A 12,957-nucleotide genomic window follows, 5' to 3' on the forward strand; every position below is an offset into this window, starting at 1 on the left:
TGAAAGGTATCTGATATCTGTCACGGGAGCACATGATAAACAGCTCTACAAGTTGGTTAGTACTTAACTTGGTCCCAGATAATTTTGTAGCTTCTGTGAAGGGATGATACCTGGTAATTCTCTTGGCTGTTACTCTTCCTATAGCTTATATCCATACTCAAAATATAGTTCGAAAGTGTTAAACTTCATGTAAACGTATGCCTCAGTCTGGAGCCAGAGGAAATCTTAGTGGCTTTTATGACTTTTTTGCTTAGTTACTTGTTCTAGTAACTAGGCTTCCTTAGGAGCAAATTGCTGTGAGGAACATTTCCTTATAGGTTATTAATTTAATGTAACCGCGTAGAGCTGTGCACAAAGTATTTGTAGAACCTACAGGTAATCCTCAAACCTTTTATTGTTCAGGGGAAGAACTCTGGAAAGATGTTGCCCATAGTCAAAGAAATTACAAACAGTTCAAAAAGTGATCTGAAAGTATTAAAGGTGGTATTTGAGCCAGTTCGAGGCTGAAGCATCCCATGGTAAATGTATGATACTCATGACTCATGAAGGTGGAAGTGGTGACTGAACAGTCAGTGCAGTGATATGGTTGATAGGAGAGGTTTCCATTGGGCCTTGGCTCAAAGTAAGCAACTGAACCGTTGATTAGTTTGAAATTAGGATTCCTTTCAGCACTGTTAAGCCTGGTAGTGTTGTTACTGGTGCTACCAACAGCAGGGTTGATTTTTCATCACTGTAGTTTGTGGAAAGCAGCCTGTGCAACAGCTGAAGCACATTGGTGTGGCTGGGAAGGGTAGTTTTTAATATTATGCACTAATCCCCCCCCCTTTTTCACCTTATTTGGCATTATTTAAATGAAGAAATGCAACTTATTCTGATTTTTTTGTTTTAAGTTAAATATAAGAGTAATTTGTCACACTGTTACCTTAGTTTGAAGTAATAATAACATTATTAAAGGACTTACTTATGATTATTTTGGAAATTACTGAGATAATTTACCATGGAAATGGCAGCATAATAGAACCTAGTCATATTCCTTTGACTTAATTTTGACGCAGAAAATAGAGGCTGAGAGAGTTGTTTAATTTACTCCTACACCCTACACTGGGTCAGAGGTTAAAAAAGGCACAGAACAAAACTGTTTTTATCAAGATCTTTCACTGTTTCTTGTGCACTCACACAGTCTTTTGTAATCAGTCATTGGTACAAGTTTTTGTTAAGCATATTTTATTTTTCTTTTTAATGTAGAACAATAAACAAATCTATCAGTAACTATCCAGTGATGTTTTATATCTCCAAGAAAGGATGTGTTTGAAATGTGGACCAAATACATGTTGTGTAGAGAACAGTGAATTTGATGTAAAAATCAGCATAGTGGGTGTTTGCTCCTCTTGAGGTGCATATATAGTTTTCATAAATGTTAATGAGATTTATGGAACTGCAAAGGAAGATACAGAGCAAGGTATGTATTTTATATAAGGTAATACCATCCCATAGGACTTCTGTGCTCTGCTTTGTACTCTATGGAGCCCAGATATGTCAAAGTCCTAAGCTAGTCTTTTGTGCATTTCTTTTGCGTGTGGCACAAATCACCTTTGAATGTAATGAGCTCCTTTTAACAAACCTGTTTTTGTCCCATTCTGGCAGTGGTCTAGTTTTCTCCTGATAGAAGTAAATGAAATCAGCATCAGCTGCTAAATATGAATTGACAGTTGCAAAGCAAGCCAGCTTTCTTAACAGTTTATGCTGGATGCTAAATGCATTTTAGTAACTATTTTAACTCCATGTTGGAATTTAACTTTTAGTGTATTCCCATGACTTTAGCCTTGTTTTGCTTGAATACTAAAACTTCCTTCAGAATATCAGTCCAGTTCCTTGAGTTCTTTATTCAGTAGCTATCACTCAAAGAGTTTCACTTGAATTTAAGATCCTTTCCAAAATGTGAAGGAAGCACTTCAGCTGTGGATAATGAGCTCTGACAGTACCTGAGCTGCAGAAGGAGATGAAATTGCTATCTATTGAAAAAATACTTTTTCCCCCCCCTACATATTCAGGTTAAATGTGTGCACATCCTGGTAGCTGGAACATCTGTTTCTAGCTTGTTGTTCCTCTTGGCTGCTTCTCAATTGGATTTCCTCAAGCAGGTCCAAAGCTTGTCACCTTAGCCAGGGTCTGTTAACTATCACCACTGGCCCCACATTAAGTAGGAGGTTCAGGGCTAAGCTAATAACTCTCCTGCCTTTCTGACTGATCACAGTGATTCTCCCTGTGGCTACTTATCATGCTGTATTCCTGTGGGAGGGTGATCTTTGTCTGTACCTCAGCTGGGAATTGGTTTTGCTTTCTTCACTTCTAAGTTTTCAGACAAAAAAACCTGAAATCATTGTTGCATTCTGACCAGCTATTTCTGACTGCTATTTATCCCTTAACAATTCAGATAATGCTTTCTCACGTAACTAAGTTTTGCTTGCTTCTTTTTCTTTGGGCACGGTGTAACTGCTGACTTTCAAAGTAGAGATTGCAGCTGAGTGTGTGTGGCAGAGCAGACGTATTACGAATTGAAGAAAATATGATGCTGGTTTATGTGAACCCTGACTCGTGATTTGTTGCCTCAGGTGAGGTGATATTCATGATCTTAGCTTTAGTGTACGTTGAAACATAATGTTTCAATGCTGCTTAACCAGGTTATTAGGCTGCAATTAGTGCAGCCTTTTAAAACTTTATAAACACAAAAGAGAGTTGAGTGATGGAGTAAAATCTACAGAAAGATCTCCTTGGCTGCTTTATAATTGCTGGTTACCTCTGGGCACCATGATAGATATTACCTTGTCTGTGAATGTGTTTTGGTTGGCTTTGGTTTGCACTGAACTGACTCAGAGTGAACAGTGGAGCTGTGAGGACACCATTTCACTCTGAGGAACTTTGAAATGGCAGCAGCTGAGTGTGCAAATTGGTGCATCTCCCCCTGGAAACCCTCCTGTGGGATTAAGTTAGTGTCCTTAGTATTACTGTAAGCTGGTAGAAAAAAGAATGATAATCTTCATTGGACTTGAAAAGTTTATCATTAGAGGCTAACACTTGGACAACGTGGTTCAACCTAAGCTTGGGTAGTTCTCCCTTTATAATATGATGTTTTTTGGCTTCTTAAATTCTTCCTTAAGTAGGATGGTTTACCTCACCCATGTTAGCTGCTTAGAAACAAAAGCAACTAGTGTGAAGTGTTTGAGGAGGTCCAAATTTCAGTGCACAATCACAAGACTCCATTTAAGCAAGGGCATGGAAAAGGAGCAGCTCAGGGGCAGAGGGTGCTTGGTCCTACCTGGAGATGTCTTCTCTCCCTTTCTCATAGCAGTAATTGTGGTGTATGTACTGTCATCGGGCGCTCTTGAAGGACTGTCTGATTGTGCAGTCTAGGCAGACAAGGCAGATAGTAGGGAAAGAGAGAGAATGAATTTACAGTGTAAGAATTCTCTCGCCAGTTAGCAATGTTTTTTATTTTTCTCTCAGCTAAGGACAATTCCTTTGTTGCCTCTTAATATCCTTGAATCACAGTGTCCTTTTGAATGTGATCATTCCTGGCCTGCTCTCTTACGGTTCTTAATGTTAACGTATTATATTTTCCCTTGAATATCTGGTACTGTCTGTGCTCTTCTGTAAACACACCTTTCAGATCATAAGTGATGTGCAAGTACGTGAGTTAAAAGGGAAAGCAGAGGATAATTTTTAGGAGAATTTTAATCTTTTTAAATTATTATTCATCTTTAAATATTTAGAATTTGATGTAAATAGAAAAGATTCACAGTCAAATTTAGTTATAAATTAATTGGCTGCTATCAGACGTAAATTAGGACAATGATATACGCACTCAGGTCTGTCGAGCACTTCCAGATACAAAATGTATTATTTCATTCTTTAAACCTTGCAGGAGGATTTAGTGGAACTCGTACTTATCCAAACTATTAAAAGATATTGCACAGAATGAAGTAAAAATATTTATTCACCCTAGAAATCGCTTCACAATACAAATGTGTGACCATGTAGAGGAAAGCAATGATGAGAATAAGGATAAAGAGAAGAGACAAAAATTATTAATAGATTTGTAATGATAGGAAGTTTATCCTAGGGATGAGGTAAAACGTAATGGTTCATAAATAGCAAATTCATTATGTTTTTAATACGCAGGTTATATTAACACCATATAACATCTTTATAGTACCATTAGTACCACTTAGTCCTAAACTCAATTCGGAAATAAACATATCCAAATCTTTCTCATGGAACAATTGGCCAAATAAATTCTTTAAAATATAAATGGTATCTGATTAGTGTGTGGCTTTTTGAATGATAAACGGACTTACAAATGCCTTATGTCAATCCTTACGCAGAGTTTTAAACGTTAACAAATTAATTTATTTTAAAGGCCGTATCAAGGTGAAAACGCCAGAGCCCTAGGCGGCAGGACAATACATCACAAAGCCATTTCTCATTCAGTCACAGTAATGGCAAAGGATATGTTAAGACATAAAAACGTGATATGGTTTGTTAAATATTCATTCATAATTTGCATTCATTATTAAATCTTGTGTTAACGCTAATCTTTAATCTCAAAAATACATAATGTGTTTTCAGATAGACTTTACGGCACAATAACTATTTTATACTTTCCACATTGCTTTTTAAAGATTGACTAGGATGCACCAAAACGGTCACCGTTAATGTTATTATTCTAAATAGATTTGTTCTGCATTGGTGCTGATTTCAATAGTTTATTCTGGGCTTTAGGTGAACATAAAATAAATACCTGTTTGGTAGATGATCTGTTTTGTGATTGATGACAATTTAGCTACCCCAGCACTCCATGGCAACACCGTAGTTCATTGTCTGAAACGCTTGCAGTGCAGTGCGATAGCTCCAAAGCTTATTTTGTAGTGGTCACTGACAGTTAGCTCATGATAGCGGAGAAGGTTGCTTTACTACATGTTCTTTTTTGGTGCTTCTGAATGTCAGGGAATTTTGTTATGTGACACAACAGCTTTAGAACTTCAAATATAGGGAGCTATGCTGGCTAGGATGTAGTCTTTGCTGAATTTCCATAGCAATGCTATTCAATTTGTGTTTTGTGTGGTGAAAAGAAAGGCCTGTATGAGAGGACTGAGTGTGACAGAGAAGTGATTTGTGTTATAGGAGACCAGGAGCTACTCAACGAACCATGTAAAAACAGTTCATTAAAATGTTTATGTGCTTGGCTGGCTAATGCTAAGAAAGCTTTATTGCGGTCTTATAAAACCTTAGTAACTTCAGGTTGAAGTCAGATCGATGCACCTGTAATAATTCAGACAAATGCTCAATGCAGGTTAAGAACCACCAAAAAAGAGGGCAATATTCCTTAAGCCTTTCTTCCAGAGCAATCCATGTTTTAGTATTTAACTTGTACAACTACAAACCACCTTCGGGAAACGTTTCTGACCAGGTCTACTCTCTGTCTGGATTTCCCTGGATCCTTTGACCCCCAAAATGTCAATTAGGAGGAATTGGAGGTGTATGACACTTGTCAGCTTCTACTGCACAAGCACTAAGGTACGGTGGGATTTACTTGAAGTACGTGTTGTGTCCTATGCTTATGCTATACACTTGACATTATGTCTAGTTCTAGGCAGAATTCTGGTTGTCTTAATTTTGAAGACTGTAGTAAAGAAGGAGGAAATCATGCCACTCAATTGTATTTCTTGTTTAACTGTTGACTGGTCCTTTCAGTAAGCACTTAACTGAAAACGAAAATGTCACAGTGAAATGGATTTTTTTAAAAATATTTGGACACTGTGAGTTATTGAGAAGCTCCTGAATAGAGAGCAGAATTGGTATCGATGCTACGGGCTGACTTCTAGTGAAAGTGAAGTGCTTGTGAAAGGAGCTTTGCTGCTCCCTGTCAGCAACGCTGCGAGAAAGCTACGAAGCTGCTGCAGCTTTTCATGGCAGCTCAGCAGGAGGCTGACAAAGACTCTCTGCAAAGAGCGTGAAAAGCCTCAGTCTCTTCAAAACCTGGACTACCCATGAACCCTGAGTAGAACTCATGGAGCTGGGTGAGAAACCTCCCCTAAAAGTGGTACCTTAGTTGGGCATTGGGTAACCTACACTTATTTCTCACGATAGCCTGGAAATACTGATAAAAGGAGAAAAGTTTCTTGGAAAGATGCCTTTTCAGAGCAACCTTCTGATTCCTAATCAGCCACACGCTCTCCCTATCCTCCAGGAGAATATGGACCATCAATTTCCTCATAAGATGAAGGGGAGGTAAAGCAATAGTTTAGCATCCTATGCATTATCTCTCTTTTTATGATTACAAATAGAGCACTTAGGTTCACTGACCCATATCTCATACCAGACATCAGTAGCCAGGTCCAGATTTAGGTTATTCTTACCGCACTGGATTATGTCTTGTGATCAGAATCAAATTTACCTAATATAATTCCTTGATTGTGGTATTCCTTAATGGCACTGTATGTGGCACAGCCAGACCTTGGAGGTATAAAGCAAATGCCCACAAGCCCCAACAGAAGACTTGTTAGGGCTCTACTGTAAGACTCTGAAAGGCTGAGGGGATGCTCTCTGTTGGGTTTAATTAAGCTGTCTTTCTGCTTGCAAGGTTTAAAAAAGGGAAAAGCTAGTTTGCTTTCCGTGTGGCTTTCCCAAACTCTTTCAGATGTAGTTGTAAGCTTAAATGACCCTCAGTTCTGCAGGATATCAACTTGATGTGTGTAATTGATTGCTAAACATTTTTTTTTTCAGCTGGTTAAATGGTAAAGCTTAATATATATATATATATTTAAATATATATATATATATATTTAAAATATAAATATAAATGTTGATTAAAGTGCTTTTGTGCAGAGGGTCAGAGACATTAGCGAGCTAGAAAGAGAGCGTGAGCTCTGCTGTGGTACTTCTAACCTGTACGCTCTATCACATAATTGATGCCATATGGCTGCTCTGAGGGTTTATGTCAGGTTTCAAATTGCAAATATTAAAATCCATTTAGAATCAAGTGTGCTTCAGTAAGGATGCTGTGCAGAATGCTCAGCAATGTAGATTGCCAATGGTATAATGGCAATGATTATAAAGGGAGAAATTTGAATGACCACAGTAACTTGTAACTGTGGGGTAAGAAGGGAGAAATACCAAGGTGTAAAACCACATGGTAACCTGAAATGGATTAGTATAGACATGCAAATGATAATTGCTGGTAATTTTGTTTTTGTTATAATTCGTGGTATTTTTCTAAATAACTGACAGAAGACATAATGCATTTTTCAGGGTTCTGCGATGGCCAGCCAACAAATGGGATCTGTCATGAAATATTTGCAGCTCCTGCAAGCAAAGAAGGTATGGTGCTGTTAAAAGTACAGGCTGAAAAATGTTTGGAGTGTACAATAGTGAGATTTTTTGGCTTAATAATGTGATGGCTGGGTGTCTGTAATGGAACACGTTCACCCACTTGTAGAGATGAGGAGAGGAGGCAAATAGTAAATGCTCAACCACTGTCTGGATAACAGTGCCTCATGAGCTTCACAAGCACAACTTGTTACTACCAATATATTCTAATTTTTTTTCTTTAAATCACTAGTAATATTAAAGCACAAGTTTAACTTGGCAGAGCTGCTGTGCAACTATAGTTACCTATGAAATTCAAGAGGCTAGGAACATGTTTTGGTCCCTGCTGGTTCTCTGCTAGTTATGTCAGTTATAGAAAGTATTCAGTATGAAGTGTGCACAAACGCATCTGACAGTGAATGTAAACTATGAGCTTTGTGTATATTGTTGAACATTCAACACACAAAAGCAAGTTGTAGTTTGTACCAATTCAAGCCAGATTGAAAGCAGTCATTTGGGGTGAAAAGTTCAGTGTCTCATGGACACAACTCCTGCACTACCCCGTTCATCTACAGAGGGTATTTTTTGTTGGTTGGTTTTTAATCTAAAAAGCCAAAACATTGAAGCTTTATTTTCCTGAATCCTTTTTCAGGATATTTAAGTGTGTTTTTATTTTAATTCTCTGGGATGTACCAGTTCAGATGTTAATTTCAAAAACATTGGACTTCAACAGGGTTTTGTTAAGCATTTCAATGTATGTGCTTGGAAAATGCCTATGCCGTTAGTCTAGATGGTAAACTTGCTTGGTGATCACTTATTTTTGTTTTAAAGATGAGAAGTTGCATTAATTTGTAATATCTCCTGTTAAAGTATGTGACACTGAATTAATATCAAAGCAAGATGCGAAGCTGAAGTAATATGTTTACAATGTGGCTCAGGAAGAAGGAATTCATTCTGGGGATTCCTTTTTTATAGTAATATAATCTTAGTGCAGTTTCATTTCCCTTTCTCTCTCTGCACTAACAGGATCAAAATTCTTAATGCTATGTGGTTTTTTTTTTTTGTTTTTTTATTTTTATTTTTTTCAGTTCAGCAAAGGAGCTGAAATGATTTTAAATTAAAACCAATTGTTATTGGGATACTACTTGTAAGATGCTTCAAGGATGCCACAACTTTCTGGCTGTGTAGGGCAAAAAAAGTTAGCTAAAAGGAAACTGGAATCTGAAACAGACAAAATCTACAGGCAATAAATCTTATTATAGGGGAGAAGTGATAGAGAGAGAGATGAGAGGAAATGAGAAGAGAGTATCTTTCTTAACAGGAGCAGAAGCAGTTTATATGTCCTGAATTTTGTGCAATCATTAAGATAACATCACGTATCTTGCTTATGCTAAATTAGCTCTTTGTGTAGCTCTCAAAATTAACTCCAAAGCTCTGTTATTTGGGCAAGATATTTCTGGAATAAGTTTCATTTAAGACAGCACAACAACAGTGAAGTTAGAAATGTGTTTGTGTCTTTTTTTTCATGACTTGCCCATGTCTATTCTCTATGAAATTGATGTCAGAAAAGTATTATATATTTTCAGTGGGAAATAGAAGGCTGCCCTCCACTATCCTTGTCAGGACGTCGTATCCCTTTAATCATACTTTTCATTTCAGTACATTGAAATTTCCGTTACCAAGGACAACATCATAAATAAAAGTGTTTGTGAAATTTTTACCTGCAGCTTCCTAACTTTGTGCATTAAGCATGAGACCAGCAGAGAGGTGGTCAAATGTGAAAATTTATAATCATTTATTACGTACGGCTGAAGCGAGAAGGGAATAAAAGCGTGAAGGCATACATCTATAAACTGGAGCAGAAAAGCTTAAATGAAAAGTAAAGTGAATTTCTGTGTCTTGTCATAAAGTAATGAGAAGCTAGAGCTTTATTCATAGCAACCCAAGATGCATTTACTCTCAATCTAGCCTTAGCAGTAAATGCTTCCCTGATGTATTGCTTTGGACTTACAAAGAAATATTTGTGCTCTACATAATAGTATAGTTAGGAGAATTACTGCATGGCTGAGGAGATTCTATAAAGGTTTATAGCTGGTGGTGTTACTGTAATTTAATCACAATGTAGCTAATGTAGTACTTTAATATCACAGGTTACTTTTTTATTTACCATTTATTAGTAACTGACAGTCAATCATCACCACATCATAAACAAATCACACAGGATTCTATAGGAACCCTGAAGTTCCAGAATGGATGCACTGCAGCTCTTACACGTGCTCCATAATGAGCTAAACACCACAATTATTTTTTAACGGAGTAATCCTGTAAGTCAGGGTTCTTGCTTTCAGTCCATCAGCCAAAGAAAATGTTCCATGTTATGAATGCAATTAGTGTTGCACATTATGCATGCGCGTGCGAGGTAACACATCAATCCATTACAAGTAATACTGAGGAATGTTTTTAGAAATATGAAGACGATGCAGATAAAACACACAGCGAACAGGAACTTGCAGATGTTGACGAATGAGTTTCTACAGGCCGGTGATTATGTGCTCTTAAATTCAGCCAGTTTTGTGTTAGTGTTAGTGCGCTTTGCAGACTGAGAACGTAAGTGTAGCCAATAAATGTGGCCGAGTTGATCCATGCTGCCCAGACACTGAAACCTCAATATATCTCTTGTGATAAGATTGATTTATTTAAATGTTTCCTTATTGTGCTATATGATTAAAAATCCTTAAGATGATCCTTTTTTAGATCCACCATAGCATTGACTATCCCTGGTTTTGTGTTTATCATCAGCTCTTAGAACAGAATTGTAGTGCAGCATCTGAAGTTGCTTGTGTTTGCAAAATTCAGCACCCATTGAAACTTGGAAAGTATTGGCTCTTGGGACCAAAACTTACAGTTATCCCCAGACCCTAAATACATTGTGGTCTTTTAATTGCAAACAAAATCTTTGTGTTTCGGTATTCTCTATCTGTAAGGAAAGGATTAGTGACCAGCATGGAGCTGCCATGTTGTTTACTATGTGGTAGCAATAAACTACATCAAGATGTATGGTACTTTCTGTCACTTGAATGGCTTCTCAGTAAGTCTGCTAATTTGCATCCTGGTGTACCTTAATGCTATTGGAATGTGTCTATTTAAATTAAAATTTTCTGCAATCCGTCTCTTAGGGTAATAAATACTTCCTTGAAGAAAAAGCATGAAAAGCCCTCTCCTTTGCTATTAGTGTAGAACAGGAAATCCCCTCTTCTGTTCAGCATTGTTTGTATCTGTAGGTTCTCGAGACTACTTGGCCATTAAAAGATGTAAAAGGAACGTTGTTGATTTCATTTTTTTGAGGAGACTAACTTAACAAATAAAACAACCAATCCCAATCATGTTGCTGTTAGACTTCGCTCTCCTTACAATTGTTTGACAGATCTCTTAGGTCATAGGAAGCTCTTTGGTTCCTTTGTATATTCACTGACTGTGATAGAAGGGTTTTTCAAAGAAGAACCCAAATCACTGTTGTGTGCTCCTGAAGCTCAAGTGGCTGCTAATTGTGCCATGCACAGTATGAAGAAAATGCTACTGAATCTCTAAACATTACTGGTAATATGTAAACATAAATAGTAAAAGGAAGGTGCCAGTAGAGAACTATGTTCTGCCTGTTATCATCCTTCTTGCTTTTCAATGGCTCTCCCTCTTCGCATGGCATATTCAGTGCTCCTGGATTGGTCAACAAAAATAGAGTTGAAATCATGCGACGTGGAGCTGATCTTTCTTAAAGTTATGTGATATTCTGTTGTTGTAACCTTTTAAGGGTAAAATGGCACAACTTACTTCTGAATAGATCACAAGTAGATTGAACTGCAGATAAAATTCTCTAGTCAGAAAGGATTTAATACCAAGTGCATTCAATTGATTCCTTCCTTGTGAAGATATCCTATACATAGACTCTTGGAAGCTGTGGAACCATTGCTCTTAACTATTACCTTTCAAGTATTCTTCTGCTGGGTAGGACTGGGGACTGTGTTCCTGGCATTTAGCCCATCTTTTCCAGTCTGTTTTCACTGCACCTGTTGAAGCAGCCTCGTACCATCGCTGCTTTTCGGAGAATGTGCCATTGAGCACTTTGTTCCATTTGCAAACAAACACAGAAATAGACCTTACTGTTTTTTTTCCTCGCCACCTTAAATTTGCTCAACTGAATAATGAATTATTTAGAACTCAGAAATACCAACTCACTTCAACAGAAATAGTGCATGGATGCGCAACAAATTTTCAGACAGGTTTTACCAAGGAACAATGAAAATGTTGGATGTTTTGGGCCGTAATAATTTGTTTTAATATACCCTCCCTTTTAAAATTGACCATTTCAAAATACACCTTTTTGAAGGCTTTAAAAAAATCCAACAGGGAACTGAATAAAAGTTAGATATTCCTTCCACCTCTTTCTCCCCATTAAATGTTTCTGTTTATTTTGTTATGAAAACTGTGTTGATATGCATTTTTGGGTCAATGCTGAAGTAAGTTTCAGTGCCTATTTTCAGACAGTGAGTGCAAATTAATTATTGATTGTGCTCTGCATCCAGATGAGCTTTTTTAGTAAGGAAAGACACTGTCTGTTGTTGGTGAGCTGTACCTGACGTACTGTTTGTTATACTTTGTGTATCTTGATGCTTTTTCTACAGGTCAACAACCATCAGCTCAGCAGTTTAAGACTGCCCTGCGGAGTGCACAGGAAAAATAAGAAGTGTACTTCAAAGCCTGTAAGTACAGTGGTTTGTTTGTACCCACACAACTGAAAGCAAAAACTCAAAGGCATACTTGCAACCAACATGCAGTATAAAATCAAAACAGCTGAGATAACATGATGATGTGTGAGCAATCAGAATCCAGCTTGGCTTTCACAATCACGTGGCTGGTCTGGCTCTCAAAAGAACTCCAGCTGTAAACTGGACATATTTGTTACAGAATGATCATGAGAATGTAAGCACGACCCTTGGAAACTATTTTCACACTTGACAACTTGAGATGTATAGTAAATTTTTAAGTTTCTTTATCAAAACGATGTATCTGACACCTGGAATGAAATTTGGCAACATCTGGCTTTTTCCTCTTTCATTTTCTCAGAACCAGATCTTATCATGACAACAAGGATTAAAACACACGCAAAAAAGCAGTCCTTCCCTTACTGCTCCCCTCTTTTCTCCCCCCCCCCTACACACACACAATTTCTGGATAGTTGCTATGAGTTTCAGATTACTAAACAGAACATCAATAGGTGAATGTATGGCTTTGAATAAAGTAGCATATGATCATAGGCCCATCAGAGGTTTCCCAAATCAAGAACAGCAATTGGAATCTAACTTGCTTTGAAATCTATTTTGAAGTGGCTACAACCAAGATGTCCATAGCAAATCTAGACCTGAATGTTTTATTCCCACACATAGAAATTCAGAGTGGACAGAACTTCACATTATCTGGTAAGGGGCTGCGTAGCAGTGACTTCTGGTAGCAGTATTTTGTATGAGTGTGGCTTATACTTGTTTTTATATTTGTCTTTGATGCAAAAATGTCAGAAAGGCCAGAGATACTGTGATC

This window comes from Coturnix japonica, chromosome 8 (assembly GCF_001577835.2).
Source record: "Coturnix japonica isolate 7356 chromosome 8, Coturnix japonica 2.1, whole genome shotgun sequence".
NCBI lineage: Eukaryota > Metazoa > Chordata > Aves > Galliformes > Phasianidae > Coturnix > Coturnix japonica.